The sequence below is a fragment of the Plectropomus leopardus genome, chromosome 23 (assembly GCF_026936395.1).
Source record: "Plectropomus leopardus strain MGB_pleo_1.0 chromosome 23, ASM2693639v1, whole genome shotgun sequence".
NCBI classification, from domain to species: domain Eukaryota; kingdom Metazoa; phylum Chordata; class Actinopteri; order Perciformes; family Serranidae; genus Plectropomus; species Plectropomus leopardus.
The window spans coordinates 2104847-2125685 of NC_142198.1; the positions used below are offsets into that span (position 1 = coordinate 2104847).

At 40.5% G+C, this 20839-nt stretch overlaps 1 protein-coding gene and 1 non-coding gene across 3 annotated transcripts in view; one reads left to right on the plus strand and one right to left on the minus strand.

Annotated features, from left to right (window-relative positions):
- adam19a (ADAM metallopeptidase domain 19a) overlaps positions 1 to 20839 on the plus strand; it is a 253530-nt gene that overhangs the window by 128494 nt on the left and 104197 nt on the right. The window lies entirely within an intron of this gene.
- trnat-agu (transfer RNA threonine (anticodon AGU)) lies at positions 195 to 268 on the minus strand. The gene has a single exon. It is a non-coding gene; the product is annotated as a tRNA-Thr (tRNA).

A 20839-nucleotide genomic window follows, 5' to 3' on the forward strand; every position in this document is an offset into this window, starting at 1 on the left:
CAGAAGTGACAGATTTTCACAACAGAAATAAACCTTGAGGCATTTCCCAAATTCTCTCTAGGTTAGTGAGGAACATTTTGTATATAATGTTAAACAGCAGGCCTTACTGACGTTGTCCATGCTAATGTGTCATCGTTAAGATTGCATCATACAGTATATATTTACTGTAATACACAAACTTTGTGGAGATACTAAGGCACTGCTGGGACTCGAACCCAGGATCTCCTGTTTACTAGACAGGCACTTTAACCATCTAAGCCACAGCACCTGGGATTTTTCATAATTTTGAATAATTTGTTTAGGGGTCGACAGATTTGGCCAGGCCAATTACTGGAATCGATATTTGACATTTTGCCGATTATCTGTATCTGCATTTTATTTCAATGATCGCTGATAAAATTAAGGAATTACAAAGTGCAGAGAAAGTGTCAGCATAGGAGGAACTTTTACTTGTAAAACTTTGTAAAAAAAAAAAAAAAAAAAAAATTTTTTAAATTTTCACTTAAATTTAAGGAAAAAAAACTTTCTTGAAACTTGCCTTGTTTTGTGTTGAAAGTTTCAGTTTTGATTAAACATTTGCAAGAAGGCATTAAACAAAGTTTTATGTTGCAGTTTGTTGTATTCCAAATTCTAAATATTAACAGAAATATTTTCATTTTTATTGTAAATGCATAACAACTGAAAAATACCAGTTATGGGTCTCATTAACTACTAATACTCAGTATTGGTATTGGCCCCAAAAAAACAATATCGGTTGACCCCTATTTGTATAAATTATTGTGTGTGTAATACACACAAGATTGTTTACAAATTAAGGGTCAATTGTGTCAGCAAACATATATTTGGAGGGTAACTTTTGTCCCCAATATCAATGTAAACAAAATCATACTATTTGCTGTTCCAGACAGAAGTGTGCAGCATCTGCATATATATAGAGTTTTATCTGCATGTGTGTGAGAAAGATCGACTTTTATTTAGCTCTCAATAGCTTTCATATGTGTTCAATCAATGTTTCCCACATTAATTTCTTTATTTGTTGTGGCCCCAAATTTTCTATTTGTGGAGCTGAACTGTTCGTTTGGAGTGTTGCTGAAAAATATATACCATTTAGTTATTCATTGCATCACACTGTCGCAGCGCTGTCTGGGCACACATGGAGAAGAAGAATGTTTGGAGCATTTCAAGTGAAACTTAGTTATTCATCTGTTGGGTCTAAAAGTTTGGATTTATTCGCCACAGCTGCTTCTCTAACCCATCTATCTGCCCCACTAGTTAAACTCCACAAACTGCTGCTGAGGGAAAACTGTGCTGCATTCGCGGACTCACAAAATCCTCAGAATTTATAGAGGGGACACAGAATAAGAAAAAGGGATGCACACATATTTATAACAAACAAAAAAAGAAAGTTTGCTGTTGTCGCCCCTGTTGTCATGTACCACTACACAACTACGCTTAATACTTTGGTAAACACTAATGTATAATGTTTTAGTTTTTTGCTAAACTGAAAACCATTTTCATATGAACAAGTTCATGATCTTTTATGAACATCCTCTTCAGAAACTGTAAAAATGTCTGTTTACAATATTTGGATTGAAAAAGGGCAGTGTTTCACAACTGTAAATAAAACTAGATGTCTTGGGTAATTTTTACCCCATGCCCCTGTTCATTTAGACACTGGAGCTAAGTCAAGAAAAGCAATAGTTACAGTATTTGCCCTGAGCATTAATCACTCCTTTTGTTTTCAACACCAGTCATTAACCTTGATCCTGTGAGGAGGGCTGAGAGAGCTGACAGCAGACTTCACAGATGGGTGATGGGCTATGAACAGGCAATGAGGCCAATTAGAGCCAGTGTGACAAACATGGAGGTTTCTGGTAGTCCCTGTCCAAGAATGTGACAGCAGGATGTTGTCAGGTTGAGGTTAACTATGAAGTGTGACTGTCAGGTCATTGCTGCTGCAAAAATGTATAGGTCCAAGCTCAGATATTTAGATATATAAAGCAGGGATGTACGATAATTATCGACCCGATAATGGGCTTTATGATGTCATACCGTTAAGTCAGATAATAAATAAGCATAAACTGCTTAGATTTTGCCCATTTTGCCCATCCATCCATCCATCCATCCATTTTCTTCCGCTTATCCGGGGTCGGGTTGTGGGGGCAGCAGCCTAAGTAGGGAAGCCCAGACTTCCCTCTCCCCGGCCACTTCGTCCAGCTCTTCCCGGGGGATCCCGAGGCATTCCCAGGCCAGCTGTGAGACATAGTCTCTCCAGCGTGTCCTGGGTCTTCCCCAGGGTCTCCTACCGGTGGGACGGGCCCTGAACACCTCACCAGGGAGGCGTCCTGGAGGCATCCTAATTAGATGCCCGAGCCACCTCATCTGGCTCTTCTCAACGCGGAGGAGCAGCGGCTCGACTCCGAGCTCCTCCCGGATGACCGAGCTTCTCACCCTATCTCTAAGGGAGAGCCCAGCCACCCTATGGAGGAAGCTCATTTTGGCCGCTTGTACCCACGACCTTGTTCTTTCGGTCACTAACCAAAGCTTGTGACCATAGGTGAGGGTAGGAACAAAGATCGACCGATAAATCGAGAGCTTTGCCTTTTGGGTCAGCTCCCTCTTCACCATGACAGAACGGTGCAGAGGTCCGCATTACTGCAGACGCTGCACCGATCCGCCTGTTGATCTCCCGCTCCATCCTTCCCTCACTCGTGAACAAGACCCCGAGGTACTTAAACTCCTCCACTTGGGGCAGGACTTCATCCCCAATCCGGAGAGGGCACTCCACCCTTTTCCGGCTGTGAATCATGGCCTCGGATTTGGAGGTGCTGATTCTCATCCCGGCCGCTTCACACTTGGCTGCGAACCGATCCAGTGAGAGCTGGAGGTTACGGCCCGATGCCAACAGGACCACATCATCTGCAAAAAGTAGGGACCCAATCCTGAGGTCACCAAACCAGACCCCCTCAACACCCTGGCTGCACCTAGAAATTCTGTCCATAAAAGTTATGAACAGAATCGGTGACAAAGGGCAGCCCATTTTGCCTATCAGCGGCTTATTTAGATCATCAGGGAACAAGGAGGAAATATACTTTTATTTATTACCATGCTCGCTGCTCACAATAACCGCTGAACACCAGTGTAAGCGGCCGTTGTCTCGCCCCTCTCTCCTCCTGTGCCAGGTGTGTGTGTGACAGTGATGAGAGGACACGCTGCACACAGTGTGAATTCAGGTGTAGTGAGATTCCACTGGTTATGTTGAAAGAATGAACTGATATCTGATGTTTGATTCCTTCCAACTCACAACAAGCAGAGCAATGTGTAGATATGTAGAGATCACAACAAAGTCATTAGGCCTACCTAGGGAGTGTTCTGTAGCTGTGGTGCTTCCTGGCATTTTGAGGAATGTTCCACTCTATAGCGCCACTATAACTCAAACAGAATATTATTTCCGGCATTATTTTTTTTACAATTCAAGTGAACATAGGAAAAAAGGAGTGTAAAAAAGCAAAAAATATAAAAATGAAATTTATTTTGCTCTTCAAAATGACAAAAATCATATTTTTTCAGCTTTTTGTCTGAAATGTCACAATGCACAAAGTCAGATGTTGATATAAAAAAAGAACAGACAAAGCGAGAATTAAAGTTTCTTTTGTGTATGAAAGTTGAAGATCTGTTCTTTATCTCTATATAGGCCTATCCATTGTTTTTATATTCAAAACACAAAATATTCTGGAGGACACAACAGTCAATGCCTGTACTTGTCAGTATTTTATCTAGACTAAGCAGCCGTACGCTTTTGGTTGTATAAAAGCTTTTATATTTTTATTGAATAACACAATTTATAGTTACCCTGATTTGACAGATTGTCAGAGCATTTAATTTGAAAACAAAATTTCCATTTGAAGAGTCAGAACTGTTGTTGTTTTTGTTAACTGTAGTGATGTCGGTTATATTTGGTTAGGTCAGAGCTATAATGTTAAATTCATCTGTACTCACCACATCTCAGCCTTTCATACCCTTAGGTAATAATAATAAAAAAAAGAAATTATCGGTTATCGGTATTTTATCGGCCAGGAGAAGCTGGAAATTATGTAAGGATATATATTACCGATTTTTTCTTCAAGTATTTCCAACAGCATTAGAAACTTGTAGGAGAAAACACAAAGAGTTCTAGTAACCAATCACAGAGCCTTTTTGTACCTGGGATAAACATTTTTGTTGTTGTTTTCGTTATTGTTGTGTTGGGGTTTTTTTTTGGTTTTTTTTTGCATATCGCTTTGTATCATTCTGGTATCATTTTGTGTCGCCTCTCTAAATTCGAAGGTTTGTCTGTGAACGCAGTGCAGGCAGACATCCTTATGAGTTCATTTTTCCTCAAGAGCAGTTTGTAGACCTTGAGTCACAGGGTGGATATTTGACCAGCTGATTCATCAGAGCTGATCAGATCGATGGATGAGAGGAGCAGCTGCTGAAGAGGCAAGTGAATACAAATTTTTAAAAATGACACAATGAATAATTAAGTTTCACTTTCGCTGCGCCTGATGTTCTGCTGCTCCATCTGTTCACAGAATACACACTGCCCCCTGTGGTGCATTGAATAACTGAATGGCACAGTATATGTCTTTTAAAACTACTCCTAATGAACAGTCCATCTCCAAAAATAGAACATTATTATGTGGCACTAGACATATTTATTTGATAGTGGCAGCCTGCCATGATTAAACCATCTGGTGCCACATATAGATATGCTATTTGTGGAGTGCTGTTGGAATATTTTTACTGTTTAATTACTGATTGCACTACACACTCAAAGCTCAGACTGCACTGTGGGCACAGATGGAGCAGCAGAATATCAGGTGCAGAGAAAGTGAAACTGAACAGTTCATTGACCTGGTTCTAAGAATTAGCATTTACTCGTCATTGCAGCAGCTGATCCTCTCATCCATCAGTCTGATGTGATCAGCTCTGACCGATTGACTGATCAATTACCCACCCTGCGACTCAAAGTCCACAAACTGCTGCTGAGGAAATATAATCTCATGATGATGTCTGCCTGCACTGTATTCATGGACCCCCAGAAAACTCAGAATTTAAAGTTTGCTGATCACCCCCCACACATATGATGAGTTGGACAAAGTGTTGCATGACTGTCTATTGTTTTGAACTATGGAAGGGGACGTGTTAAATTTGTCTGACAGTAATATCAGTTGACATGACTACTGAGCATGCTAGTGAGAGTAACATTAGCAGTGATTCCAAAACAATGAGCTGAAAGAGGCTAAAAAGCTCTTAACAGCTGAGAGGAGGGGCAGAGCTTCATATTTAACAGTCAATTGATGTTAATGTCAAATATTGACCAGTGCATCTTTATAAATAGTAACCATTAATTTTATTCAGTATAACATTAAATTAGTGCGTTGTATGTATAATCACTTAGTTCTCATCTCTGCTACTCTCCTCTTGCCTGGTAGCAGTCATGTGTTTCATTGATTGAGTTAGCTTGTCTGCTGTAGTGTGTAATGGCGGCCCCTCTTTGGGCGCCAGATGCTAGCTCTGTTTTTCCAGATGTCTCTCAGAGGACCAAAGAGGGCCCCATAATTTCATTAACTGCCATTGATTTTTTTTACTTTTTTTCAAGGCGCCATGAACTTAGCTTAAGTCTACCTCAGGCTCAGAAACACTGTAATTACAATTTAAGTATTTATGTTTCTCGTACGGCGCACTATAAAAGGGCTGGCCATGTTGTTATGTAGCTATGGGAAACAGCACCTGGCTGCTATCATTCCTTTGTTGCCTTATCACCGCTGTTCCGGCTCCCAGCAGCACTCAGACCTTCCCACCGCCGTGATGAATGTCCTCTCTCAGCCCTCCTGTGTTTGTGTCTTTGAGGCTCGCCACAATAAGCTCAATTCATAAATTCTCAAATGTTCAATTACCCTGTTTTGTTTTGCTGTTATGGCCTTGTTAAGCATTGAGACATTTCTCTTTGGAAAGGAGTGTTTGCATACCATCCCTTTCCAGCAGAACACAATTTATGGTTGACCTTAATTACATTTAGGTCATGGTAGGTATGGCATGTGTTGCTGTAATCCGTTATGCAAGCTCTGGTACAGAGATGGTAGGAGTTTGTGCTCAGCAGTTGCAGTAAACAGCTGAAGAGCAAATGCAGGGCAACTGTTCACCTCCCTCCCCCTCGTGTCAGATGTTTATCAGCCCATCTCAACTGCTGGTGTTGTGAACGCTCCCCGGGGCAGGGGGAGGACTGCCAGTGGACTCAAAGAGTTCACTGTGTCCACGCTCAGCAGCAGGAGTTATTCTTAAACTAGTTTGGTCTGAGTATGTGTGAGGAATGATGGGTAAAAAAAGGAGGGGAGAGAGAGGAACTGGACAAAGAGACATGATTAGCAACAAATGGCAACACTTAACGTCTGAGAATGAGAGGAGACTGTGCCCATTTTAGTGAATTTTTTCAGAATCAGTGTCATGGCCAAGTATGCGTGCAGTATGTTGATTCTGACTTTTGTAGCTTTAGATGTACACAGAAAGAGACAAACCGCTTGAGATAGGATGATTCCAGTTGTGATACAGCAGCTGCAACCTAAAACAACTGTGGGCCAGGTGCATAAACTGGGTGGGCAATGGCGTTCTGACTACAACTGACCACCCTGCTTTCCCACTAGTCACTCTAGGGACTTTTTTCTCCATAGTGACTTCCCTTTATCAATATTCATTGAAATACAGAGGGCCATGTTTTTGGAACAACCTACTTCCATCACTAGAATCAGCATCGACATGATCATCATGTAAAAAACATCTAAAAAGGAATCTAATTTGCAACAATTCAGCACTTTATTGACTCAGTTGTAATTCACTTCCTTTTCTAAATACAACCTTTATGTCACTTGTACTTTTTAATCAACTTTGTATTACTGCTTAGTCTTAAATTTTGATTAGTTGTGTAATCTTCCATTTTTAGAGGTATCTCCATAAGCCATTTTTGGCTTCTAATCTCTCCTGCACTGTTTAAACTTATCTATACATATTTATGTGCAAATAAAACCAAACCATTGGTCCGATAACATTTCAAAAGTCTAGAAGAGCCACAATGTTTAACCATTTTTATTCCCATGAAAGCCATGAAAGCACTTGTACTTTACTTGTCTATTTTTTCATGCCACTTTATATTTGTTCTCCACTCCATTCCACAGAAAAATTGTTCTTTTTTTATAAAAAGCATAAGAAAAGTTTATAAAATTTGTTATTTTTATTATAAATTACGGTTTACACGAGTACAGATAAAATGATTAGTTGATTTGAAAATTAATTGCAACTATTTTGATTCAAAAAAAAAATTCAGTAGTTTTGTAGTTGACATATTAAACTTAGTTTTTCTTAGGTATTTTTTCAGTCAGATAGTCGAACTTTTGCTTAAGTTAGGGATCTGAATACTTCTTTCACCACTGTGTGTGCGTGTGTGTGTGTGTGTGCATGGGCGTGTGTGAAAGACAGGAAATATGATGATTTAACAAAACTGTTTGTGTGTTTTGGAGTCTAATGTGATCTAAGACACTCAGACTAACCTTAATGCTTTTTTGTTCACTCTGAAACGCTTACATGGTCATAAACCTGTCCCTGTTTTGTCAGTTTCCCCCTCATATGATCATGCTAACGTCATTAGCATATGGCCTTTTAAGCGTAAATTAGCTTTTCTGCTAGCAGACTTTTCCTCTGCTCATAACTTAATTTACATGTATTATTTATGCTTTCTCGTGCTCACCGTCACTGCATCTCCTGACAGAACAGCATGGGTATCTTGCCAATTTCTTCAGTCTAACTTTGTTGAAACAGAGCAGCTAACGCTGCTGTTAGAAATTAGTGCAGTGAGATGCGGCTTTTGTTTCCATATGACTTCTGCTCTTTGTGTTGACTCGCAGTTTCTCCAAAAACAAAATATTTCCACACTGACGATTTATTCCTGAGTAAACAGCATTCTCTACGCCATGTGACGGTAACAGGATTTCCGAATATCCATCCAAAAAAAGGAAAATATGGATCGATGTTTCAGTTTGCATGGATGATATGAGATTGTTGCTTATTTAATGGACATATCGATGCAGATGAATTGATCGCCACACCCCTGCAGTATATACAATGTGTTTGGATTACTTTTCACAGATATATGAATGTTAGTGTCTATTTCCATGATACAAATACTTACTTTGATTGTTTCTGAGTGCTTTGCTTGGTGTTACAGAGTTATTCCACAGGGATTCTTCCTGACACTATATGACTGGTGCTGAGTGTTCATCAGGGTGACAGCCTGCAGACAGAAACTCACATTGTGTGTGGTTATTTTGCCATGTAGTGTTGTGTAGGAAAGAAATTGACACAGGTTGACCTCTGGGTGTGAAGGGTTTGCAGTGATGTTACCTGCTGGTTTCAGAGGGGTCTAAAGTCTTCATATCTTCATGTCTCTTCCTGTCAGCAGTGTAATGGGTCACTTTCTCTCCCTCCGTCTCTCTTTCTCTCCCCCTCTCTCTCTTCCTCTTTCTCTCCCTGCTATCTGCAGATATCTGTGTGCCAGCTCTTGGCAGTAGTTCATTTGTAGACATAACTAACAGCTGGCTGAGCTCTGGGGCTTGTTGTGTTGTTTCAGCTGACCAATAAATACTGTTTCTACAACACAGCTAAAAGACATTAGGGAGTGCAATCACAGTGAAGCATTGAACACTGCCTGTATATTGTAAATGGGCACATTATTGGGGATTGCCTGTTGAATTTCTCTTTACATTGTTATTGACTTTATGTATTCAGCGAACAGGATCGTTTGTCTTTTACCTTCTCGTGGCAGTGTGCTGCGTTCTCTACATCAGCGTTCAGCGTTAAAGACTGACGGAGCTGGAGGAGACTTCAGAGAAACATTAGGCGTTATTTCTGTAGCTGAGCTAATGAGATCAGTTCTCCTGCGCAGCTCTGGGATCAGCTGGTCATGTTGTAATAGTCATGGTGACTGGTTGGAATGGATTTGTGTTCATAATGTGTATTTATAGCATAATGATATAACTGAAGTTCTGTGATGGCTTCTTGGTTTCTTCAAACTCTTTGAAACCTGAGGGAACTGGCTTGACTTGGGAAGAAGACAACAAGCAATGAAAGAAGAAATGACTCAAAATGTAGCAAGCAATTAGTAAGAAATACAAAACAATTACCCAAAAATTTGAATTAGTTAAAAAAAACACACAAAAAAAAAATAAATAATAATAAAATAAAAAATAAATGCTCATAAAGTTGCAGTAATTGTGTAACATGATTTTAAATATGTATATAGTGTCCATTTATAGTGGCCATTTCAACATGCCATAGTTCCTATAGGCCACGTAGTCTGCAAGGGTCATGGGTTATGACTCACGTTTCAGCTCCTTTGTGTCCGATCCAATCCAAGTACTCACGTGAGGCAGGAAAAACTTTAACAAAGTTTATTTGAGGAAGCAGAAAAAAATACAAAAAATACAGCAGGCTAAGTCCGTCCAAAATTACATGACGTCTGTTCCACTACCAACTTGATGTCATGAAGGCACGTTCCACACCACAAAGCATAATAACGCACAATGACTCACGGTCAAAAACTTATTTCGAACCACACATACGCAGACTTCTCGTTCTTTCCAAACATGACGTCATCCTATCCACATTTGTCATGCGCACGAAATCACAGCTGCGGTACACAGGTAGCCTGCGTTCTGACAGAAAAATTATATGTCATACAAATATACTCGTCTACCCTCAAAACACACAGAAACTGCTATGTAAACCTGAATAAATCAGAACCTATATTATATATCATAAACCAACACAAACATTTTCACCAAGGTTAAAATTGGGATCAAGTGGCTCTTACAATGTAATTGTGATAATTACAAATATAGTTTTTTCCCCTAGATTTTTCCTTTTTTTCCCATATAGTGCGCCAAACTGCAGTTCTTCTAATGTCCACTGGAGGCTGGCTCCAAAACAGATTCAGTCCCCACAGACCTCCATGTTAAAATGTAAAACTTTACAGCAGAAATAAACATGTTGACAGACTGGTAAAAAAAAAAAAAAAAAAAAAAAGTTTTGGTCTCTAGAGCAAATTTCAACATTCATGACAACTGTACAGGGGTGACTTTTTATATAGCTCCCCAGCTTACATTTTATTAAGGCCCAAAGTTCCGCATACTTAGAGGTGGGGCTGCTTTAGTGAAGTATAAACCCCTCGTGATGAGCCATCTCATTTTAAAGGGCGTCTTTAACACAACTGTACAGTAGAAATCACAGAAGATGAAACGAAACAACCCAAATACACTCTGACATATATGAAATGAAAACAGATAGAAACCATACTGACAAAGCCATAAATCAAAAGTCATTCACAGACATGTTGAACAAACTAAATGACAAAGCACCGCTCTGATTATTGGACTAATGACCTGGACCATCCAACCAGCCTCTCAAAGATAAACAAAAGCATTAAAGCAAAGTCATTATTAAAGGAATTCATAATAAAGACAAATGCTGCTCTCCAACAGATAATGAAAACACAGAGGCATTATTCAAAACAGAGCTGTTAGTCAAGGATGCCATCTGAGCCCTGCATTTATATTAATAAGCTGGCAGCAACAAGTCAGCAGCCATCTGCATCACCTGAGGTCACTGTAGGGGACCAAGACGAAAGGGACTTCTATATGCACACAACCTTGCCACAGTGTCCCGCACAGCACAAGGACTGCAGCATAATCTGTATAGGACTGTGGGTTTTTAGTAAATGCGACAATCAGAGCTTTCGTTTCAGTGTTGAAGAAACAAGGTCAAGGTCAACTGTATTGTCTCCGAGGGGCAATTAATGTTACAGACAGCGGAGAATAAAAGGTGATAGTTCCATACACACAAGAATACTCACAATGCAAATGTACAAAAAGGACCGAAAGATCAAACTCTAGAAACAGCCTAAAACCCAAGAAATGTCCTGAAATTCTAGATATGTCCTAAAATCCCAGAAATCTCCTAAAATCCTAGAAATGTCCTAAAATCCCAGAAATGTCCCAAATTCCTAGAAATGTCCAAAAATCCTAGAAATTGCCTAGTCGGAGACATGTCCCTAAATCCGAGAAACATGTATGGGGGTGTTGGCACTGGCCACTGGCCTCCTGTCGTTTTGCATAAGTGGCCCCCAAGTAAAGCAGTCTGAATATTCCTGATTAAGTGACAATAACTACTCAAAGAGCTTGGCGTTAGTGGGGTAGGCAACTACGTCACATAACAAACATTAATATGATACAATTGAAACACATATGTAGTTAGGGGCTTGCAGAAATGTACATTGTCAGCATTTTCTTCTGGCAGCTGTGTTGGGGATGATCAGTGGCTCACAGTCAGCCCACACTTCAGGCTACTCTCATTAACTGTTCCCACATTTTCCTATAAATAGAAATGAGCCCTAATTCATACATATCCCATGTGAGTCATCTGTGCATAAGTCAGGTATTTTGAAAGGCTACAATCATGTGACCAGTGTGCTGATGAGAGCAAACAAGGAAGCAGTCCTGAGAGGTCTCTTTAGAAGGCAGGTTGAGGTGGTGGATGGGTCACAAAAATGACCCCAGGAGAAAGGTGTAGAGTGAACATAACATAAGATTGATAGTTATATTTACTACCATTTTTTAGGTTTCCTACAATTTTTAAAGTAAAATCAACTTGTCAGATGTTACAGTGTATGAAAATACGCTGCACAGTTACTTAACATGGATTCTAGATTCTAGATTCTGTTCTGGATGCCTAGTTATGATGCCTGGTTGCGTGTGGAACATGTAGCCTCTCATGACAGCTCATCCACAGTAGTACAGTCACAGCCTTTGGTATTGGTTTAGACTGGTGGTTAGGGAGCATTAGGTCCCCAGTTAGACGCCACTTGAAGGTGGATCTCTTTTTTCTGTGGCAGTCAAAAGTCCAAGAGGGCCAATTAGAGTTTGTCAATGGGATGAGGTCAGCCTCGCCTCGCTGCCAGGTCCTGCCTAATAGTGGGGCTGACCATGGCCAACCCGTGATGGACTCTGCTGCGTCTTTAGCAACTAAACTGTGTCTGTCTCAGCACCCTGTAGTTCTATCTGAATCTTAGTGGTCTGAACTTGAGCTTCACAAACTGTTTTCCTCTTTGTGCTTTTACGGGCTTATTACACGGCAACAGCTCTTGCATGAAACTTTTGTAGAGGTTTGGCCTTGCATTCACACAACAATGGCATTTTGGGGGCATGGTGACATCACGGCCAACCTTCACACATGAGTAGGAGAACAACAACAATGGCGAACGACCGAGCTGTGTTTGTGCTCATTATTATTAACACTCCTCAAGCAAAGTGTTGGATTTGTTGCACCACTACTGTGATACTGAGTGTGTGTTTGCCATCGTCTTCTTGTTTGTTTATACTCATCGCTCTGTTCCAGTGTACAAGTGCGCCATGCGTTGATGCAAAATTTACATAGTGGCCAAAAGTGGAATTACACCGTTTGAGTCGGTCACGTGATGCACGCTGGCCCAGAAAGACTTTTACCCATATGCTAACGTGGGGAAAGAGGCATCTGTAAATCAGTAACTAATTTTTTGTGAGCATTAAAACCCGCGCGAAACGTCTTCTATCCCTGTCTAGACGTAAACCGTCCAGTTCGATGTCATTTCGAAAGTCTAAAAGAGCCGCAAGATAAAGTTTTTTAGACCGCCATTTAAACTAGCCGAAGCGCTAATTCGGAAGTCGGTTGCTCCACCGGTGGGAGTTAACCACTTGGCCGTACTCGCATGCTCAGCAGCATCCAACTGCCGTTAATCTCTACTACGCATGCTCTATGGGCCAGTAGACCCGGATATTTTACACATTTCTAATCCCGGAAAAAAAGCTTTCTCTGCTTCTGTAAAATAATAGCTATGTCAGTGTTGCCAGAAGTCCTACAAAGGCATTGCAAGGTGAATAATAATACATAAAGTCTGAAGCGCGACCTTATGGCCTTCAGAATTAGTTTGGGGGTTATAAAAAAGAAGATATTTAGAAAATATGGCTACTTCTAAACCCATTTTGAAAAGCATTGCTTTACTTCTTCTTTCCCCACAATCCCTAAGGCCCAAACAAAGGACACAGCAGGAAAAGACAAACTGTCCTCTCCCCACAACTGTAATCTGCAGCTCCAAAGCGCACCATAAAATCCTGTCAGCCGTCATCGTTACTTAAAGTGTTGGGAAACCTCAGCTGCACTGAAAAGCACAGGATCACTTCCAAAATGTTGGTGAAATGCAAAGTATTCAACTAAAGGACAAAAAGGAAGAGTTAGAGATGCGTGACTACATTCTTCCCCACAAACATGCTTCAGGTTGTGTTTGTGCTTCTCTTTCTAAAATACAAGAATGAAAGCATTATTACAAGATCGATAAGTCAGCGTAAACACGAAGGAAAAACCAGAAGCATTTCTCCTCGACCACATTCATTGTTGTACAGTTGGTATTTGTAAAGACATGGTGCTCGGACCCAGCTCTGTTTACACTCTAACACATGCTTTGTGCTTCCCTCTCGTATGATTATTGATTGGCCTTGAGGAGAGCAACATTCTTTGGAGCAATTATTGAGTCATTGTCGGTTCACTATGGGGGATTTCAAAGCTATTTCAGGATGAACTGTGTGCAGTTTGTGTTGTGATGAGGCCACATGAAAGGATTTATTCAGAAGCCAGGTCAGCAGGAAATGGTGACTTGATTGAACAGCCTCCATGACTAGCTCTGCTCATGACAAACACAAAGAAAAGACATTTCATTTTTTCGCCGTGGGAGCTTTCTTAAGTGTGCTTTTCTATCATCAGTAGGTCTTCAGTTTAGTCTGTTTGGATGTTGACGTCAAACACGTCTTCTCCAGCACACTCTGCTTTCAGCCTAGATGCCACAATGAAAAGTTAGCATTTTACGTTTCTGCAAAACCACAAATTTATTATATTTGTACTTTCATATCAGTGTTTCTAAAGTGACAGCATATGAGCTGACTTGACGCCTGCCAAGCTGCAGACCACTGTTTAAGTCCAAAAAATAACAATTCTGGTATATTTTTTTTCAGTAAGACATTGCTGTGTATCCACTTGCATCAAATATATTATAGTGACCCTTTGCAGTATTTCAGTGGCTTTTTTTCGTCCTGAAATGTGGATGGTTTTTGGGGACCACTGCTTTTCATCAGCAACTCTTTTGCCCCCAAACATGGTTCTTTTGAAGTGACCCGTTGCTGTTTTCATGTGACTTTTAAGCCCCTTAGCATTGGTGTTTTCTAGAGACCTGTTGCTGTTTTCCAGCTACTTTTTAGCATTGAAATGTGGGTGTTTGTAGAGACTCGTTTCTGTTCTAGTCATCAGCATTTAAGCCTCAATGTATATAATTTTATTTTACTTATTTTTTTGTCACCCGTTGCTGTTTTCCAGCAGCATTTTGGCCTTGAAATGTGGGTGTTTTTTAGGGACCTTTTGCTGTTTTCTAACGGCTTTATAGCCCCAAAATGAGGGTGTTTTTTTTAGCAGCTTTTTAGCCCCCAAATGATTTCATTTTAGTTTTAGTGAGCTTGTTTAAGATTTTCCCAATCGTAGACGGTCTGGTTTTTAAGTAAATCACCAGTTGGATCCCTCTGACTTCAATTAATATTATTCTCAAAGAGTCTTCAGAGTAAAAGTAGATCTCCATTTTCTGGAATAGAGCTTTTTTTTTTAATACAGAAAGTTGTGTTAATTCTTGGTGGTATGTACTGAATGCTGCATGTTGCTATGTTTGCAAAATTAAAACTGCCATTATTAACAATTGACCGAACATAGTTACAGTTTACACTTATTTCATGCTACGGCATATACATAGAGGTGTGAGTGGTGATTTTCCATTTACACTTAAAACAAGTTTATCTGAGGCCAACTCAGCTTATCACAAATGAGCCCAGTTTCACTCTACAGGTTTCATAAAGTATGTCAGAGTTTGTGGTTAACCTCATCCTCGCTGAGGCAGAGTCACACCTTAACCACACTGACGCAGCCGCTGCATTTCAGAGAAGTGAGACATCGCTCCAAAGCACCAACGCAGAGATACTAAAGATGTTGTTCTAACACATGCTGGAGAGCGCGCTGATACTTCCTGCAACTCTGCATCAAGGCACATTCAAAGACAACAGCAACTCAGCAGCAAGCGGAGTCAGTTTATGATTAGAGGAAGGAACAACACCCTTCAGCTTTCAGCCGTCGCTTCCTTTATGCCTCAGCAGCATGATTTACAGTTCACTGGCAATATCAGTTCCTCTATCAGACTTCTGTTATCATTCTCTGTTCTTCTAAATCTGTTCTGATTGTTACATGTTGCAGAAGCAAACACAATGTGCTTTTGTTTTTGGATATGACCGGGAGCAATTGGTGCTCATGACTTGGTTGACATTTATTGGAAATTTACATTTTTTATGACAGTCAGTAGGTGTTTAATAGAGTTTATTCTTTTCATTCTTGAAAGTAATTTGGGGTTTTGAACTGCAATGTTAAGATGTCAATTTAGGCTCTGGGAAATTGTTTATGCAAATTATATAAATACAAATTTTATACAGCAAGGCAGTGAGGAAACAGAAAGACAGATAAGAGTCTTTGTCAAGATTTTCTTGAGGTTACAGACTGTGTTACTTGAGTTCATGCAGGGTTTTAAGTTGTTTTTTAAAATGTGTTTTCTTTGATTATATAAAGTGGTCTTGGATGTTTTCATGGGTTGATGTGTCAGATTTCCTGATTGAGGTGAACCACTGTGCATTATTTGGCCTGAAAGTGAGAGTCACTCCACCCAATGTTGTTTATGTTCAGCATTTGCAGCTTGCAAGTTTTCATACAAAGCTCACACAGCTCTCTAGTACCAACAAGCATGAGGTGTATGCACCTGTGCATCTACTAACTAAGCACTGAACTGCATAATGTGTCAGTAATCACAAAGTGTCTCTTGAATATGAACACCTGTATTTTTCAGCTGGAGTGCCTGCTGTGGGTAAAAAATAAGACACATCTGGCTTATTTGTTGTTTTCCATTTATCTAAGGAGTTATAATCAGGTATTCAGCTCATGTCCTTGCTGCTCTCTCTCTGGCTGTTCTCTTCATCTGTGCTTTCTCCATTCTTTCCTCCAGCTCTTCAACTGGTGTCATGACTGGAATCATCTCATGATTAATCTTTGGCCTGAAAGTGATAATTTGTTGAACGGTAGAAGAAGTGAAAAAAGCTCAGATTCTTTTCACACTTTGCAGGAACTGATCTATCTCGATACCACAGATCAAAATAGTGTCATATCAGGAATGCAGCCAGCTTTCCCGTCCACTCTATAGTTTGGTTTATCAGCTGTGTGGCCTGAGCACTGGGGCAGATGATCTTCTTTATCTGTGGCAGTCACAAGCAAACAAACAATTCCCCCACAATTCCTGAGCAGTGAGCCAGCTGAACCCCAGAGAGTTCAACCTTCTGAGGATAAACAATCTCCTTCCTCAGGGGAAATATGAGCAAAAAAACACTCACTGCCCACCTCAAGACTGAAGAGGTGCATCTGAATTCTTACTCCCACAGTAACATGAACCCTGTACTGACACCACGGCAGCTCTTTTATTGCAATATGGACAGCACCAACCTCTGATGTTACAGTAATTACAAGACCGATACAATACAATATATGGACATGACCTCGACCATTTTGCCGACCTTAATGTTGCCTATTGTGATGACATGCTTGTGGGTTTACACAAAAGACAGCTCAGAGTTGACACAGTGTAGCGTACCGGTAGCCTGCAGCTGCACTTTTACAGTGAAAGAGGAACATAGTCGAACAAGCCAAAAAGTCTGTAGTTTGTGGTTTTACCCTCCAAAGACTTTGTCCTCCACTCTGTAAATCCAGCAGCAAACCACCCAGCTCCCAGGCCATCCATCCCTGGGAGCCAAGTGCAGCTCACCTGCCGGATTACGGTTGAAACTGAAGTGTTCCCGGAGTTTTGCTAAGCTTGTCAATGTTTTTTTTAAATTTTATTTTACTTTTTTGCACAAGGCATTACTTGATCTTGTTTTTGTTGGCTAAATTTTGTATTAAGTCTTAAACTAAGTAGCTCTGGGCTTGTCCAACCAAAGTAGTTCTCATGAGAGCTGAACTTGAGGTGAAGATCTAATTTTAAGATGCTCAGCTCCACCCAGACTTGTAATGCTGGACAGGCTTTTAAAAGAGTTTTTTAAAACATTGCTATCAAAGAGTTTTAATGACAAATAAAATGTGAAAAAGAAATACTGATCGTCATAGATTGTAAAACTGGTAACTGTTTCATCCCCACTATCTCCTTGGCTGCTGTCTTGAGTGTTACGACGACGAGAGGTCACTGCCAAACAATAAACAGACGGTCATTTTATTGTCTTATAATACCCTTTCGATCCAAATAATAGGTGTGGCGGGCCCCCTCTAACCATATCTATGAGGCATGGGGCTTTGTTGAGAAGTTGTGGCAAAAGGATGTGTTGCCACGCCAAAGTGAAAATGCCAGCACACGCTCTAGCTAATACAGAAACTCTCGACTTTCTGGAGAGCAGAAAATTAAGAGTTGTGATATGCTACTCCTTTTGTACTTGTCCATACCAATGCCCCTACAGAGGCAGTCCTCCCAAAGCTTCCAGCCACAGAGAGAGGCTGTCTAGAGACAAAGAGAAAGTAGCAGCTCATGGTGATAAAGTTCAAAAACTATGTGGACAAGTTAAAACCAGATGAGAAACACACAGTCACCAGCTGGAGAAGCCGATTCCTCTGTTGTTTCCGATTCCTCTGGGTCTATGATGGCCCAGGTGAGTCAGAAAGAGGTGATCGGTTATGTGATTGTCTGGGAGTGTATTTATTAATCACCACACTCTCAGATTTATATTAGCCTTCACAAGCCCCTTTTGCACTTTGTGCTACTGCCTGCACATGAACTACAATAGCAGCTGTGCTCAGACGCCCACATAGGCAGCGTGTCTTACATCTCCCAAGATTGGGCCCTACATTGTGAGGAGTGATGAATCTCGCACCTGTTTGTGCAATACTTCCTGTTCAATGCGTTCATCCAAGGTCTCTTCCTCCCACTCGCTCTGTGTATGCTGACATTTAAAAGCAGGCACTTTCACTCCAAAAAATTATTTAAATGTCAGTTGTGTTATGTCTATATACTTTTCATTGTATCTCTGACCTGTTGTGTGTGTACTGGCCGAGACACTTTGGCCTGGCGTGATTTTGGCTTTTTTTTTTTCCTGAAGTTTTCTTTACCTTGAGGTCTGGTTTCAGAAAACAGATTTGTGTTTAACTTTTCTACTGAGTTTGTGCTCCACTGCCTTTAGCATGCATTTATTATTAAGCTGTTGTATATTTGTTATCTGTCAAGGTATGTTAATTTATTCAATTTTAAGGTGACCTTTTAACATCTGGCTTGTCAGTGTTGTTGGTGTCAGAAAGCAACGCAAAGAGGAACAAAAACCCATATTCATTGTGTGTTATCAGTTGCTTACTCAATGCCCAATCCAAAGTATCTCTGATTTCACTTGAAAATTTAATTGCGGGATCGTAGCCCAGCGGGGTGAAAAAATCAGAATTTGACAGCTGATTCATTATCTCAGCACAGTAATTATCTTTATTTTGCAATACTATTGCTCCTCCTTTGTCAGCATTGGGCATTACAATAGACTCATCATAGATCAGATCCTTAAGGGCCTGTTGCTCTTGTGGAGTTAAATTAGAAAAAATCACATCAGAGAAAGAAAATATAGTCCTCATTTCATTTTCAACCAAACAACAGAATGTCTGCACAGAGGCATTGTACATGGGCGGGATAAATGGTTTAGGTTTAAATTTTCTGCTGGTCTGTGAGTCACTAGTTGATCTATCTCACCACGGGCATCAGTGTGCAGAGGGGGAGCATGTGAATAGAGTCCTTGCAGGAAAAAGATCTTAATTTCACCATAATTTCACAATACCATGTAATGCAATGTTAAGACTTTAGACTGTGTTACAGACAACACATGGAACTTATCTTTCTAAGCTAACCTTTGTTTACTTACACTGTATAAGAGGTACTGCAGGGGCAGGGACAGACATGACATGAAAGAATGTCAGGGACGTTAGCAGAGTGGGAGAAATAATGGCATGCATGGGGTTAACTTTGCAGTCACCATTAATATTAGTATTTAAACACATGCAGCAGTGTAAAATCCTAAGCAATGAGCAAGAACAGTCAGTAAAGTCCTTCACCTGATGGAGTATCAAGTAGAGTGTGGGGACACATACTAGTACTTTTTCATGTTTTCTCTTTTAAAGGAGATTTTTGTTTTTTCAAACATTTCCACAACCCTTTCTGCTCAAGGACTCCAGCATATAAGATATGAAAATACACATTCAATAACATGAATAAATGTAGAACACCTTCATCAAAGAGCTCCAAAGAAAGCCCCTCTTAGTTCCTGAAAAGCGGGCATTGTAGAAACACAAGGTTTCCACCTGACAGCAGTGATAATCCATGGCTCCTAGAGGCTGATCTCTGTTGTCGGCCATGACTGTTTAACTGATCTTCACGCACATTTATCAGTGAACCAGAACATGCAGCCTGATCCCTGGAATATCACCATGGATACTATCAAAGACGCACCCTCTATTTTCCATCCTTTAATCCATTCTCTGTGGAGCTATAAAGAGCATCAGTGTGCTACCTCTGGCTAGAGGAGGCAAACGTTAGCTCATATTCTCTCCTGGACAAAGACACCTCTCACACCACAGCAGCATGTTGTGTTAACCACAGCAGCACTGTGCTGTTAGAAAACCTCACAAGCTTCTACTGAGAGCCGCTAAGACTCCAGCACTTACTGTCTTTAATATTCAACATGTGATCGATCCATTCAGCAGCTCCGTTCAATAATGAAGAGCTTTACTTCAATGGAGCCATTCACCGACTCTGGTATTCCCTGTTTTCCCAGCAGCTCTCAGGCATGACTGAATAAGACCTCAGACAGCTGAAGATTTTAATCATCAGCTATTAGTCATTTTCATGTGATGCCTTTGTTTAGACAGATATAAAACTTCATTCATGTGGCTGTTTGCTCATGAAGTCTGCTGACGGTCAGTTTATCTCACATTTTAGTAGTGAAAGAAGAGGTTTGTTAGTTGTTGACTGGTGACGTTTGGGTCTATCTGGGGTATATCTGAAGGATTTGTGGTGTTCTCGTGAATCCAGACTACTGCTGTTTGGTGCTGGTTAATTCTCCTCACAGAGGCGCAGAACATACATGCTGGTTGGCCGCTGGCTGTAGTCTTTGTGGTGTGTTCACGTGCATCTTTTTTAGCTGAGAAACAGGCAGCTTGTTATGTTGCAGCTAGTTTTTTGATGTTGATTGGTTGTGTGGGCCAAGGTCAAGGTAAACTTTATCATCCCCGAGGGGCAATTTGTTTTACAGCCAGCAGAATAAGGACAGGGACAGGGACAGTAAAATTTACATAACACACAAATAAAGCAAAATATACAGACGGAAGGTTACATTATGCTATTTATGAGGCCAATGGTAGCAGGGACAAATGCCTGTTGCAACAAAACATCTGAGTGTTCAGAATGTAGCATGTTGTGTTTTATTGCTTTTAAATGTATGCTTTATTTGTAAGAAGAGGACTGATTTAGATCAAAAGTTGCACGGTCATGCTTTACATGTGTCTCTAAGCAAAGTTGCCGCCTTCACTGGTCCCAGTTTGTTTTATGTTGACTTGAGAGAAACAAACAAAAAAAACAAGG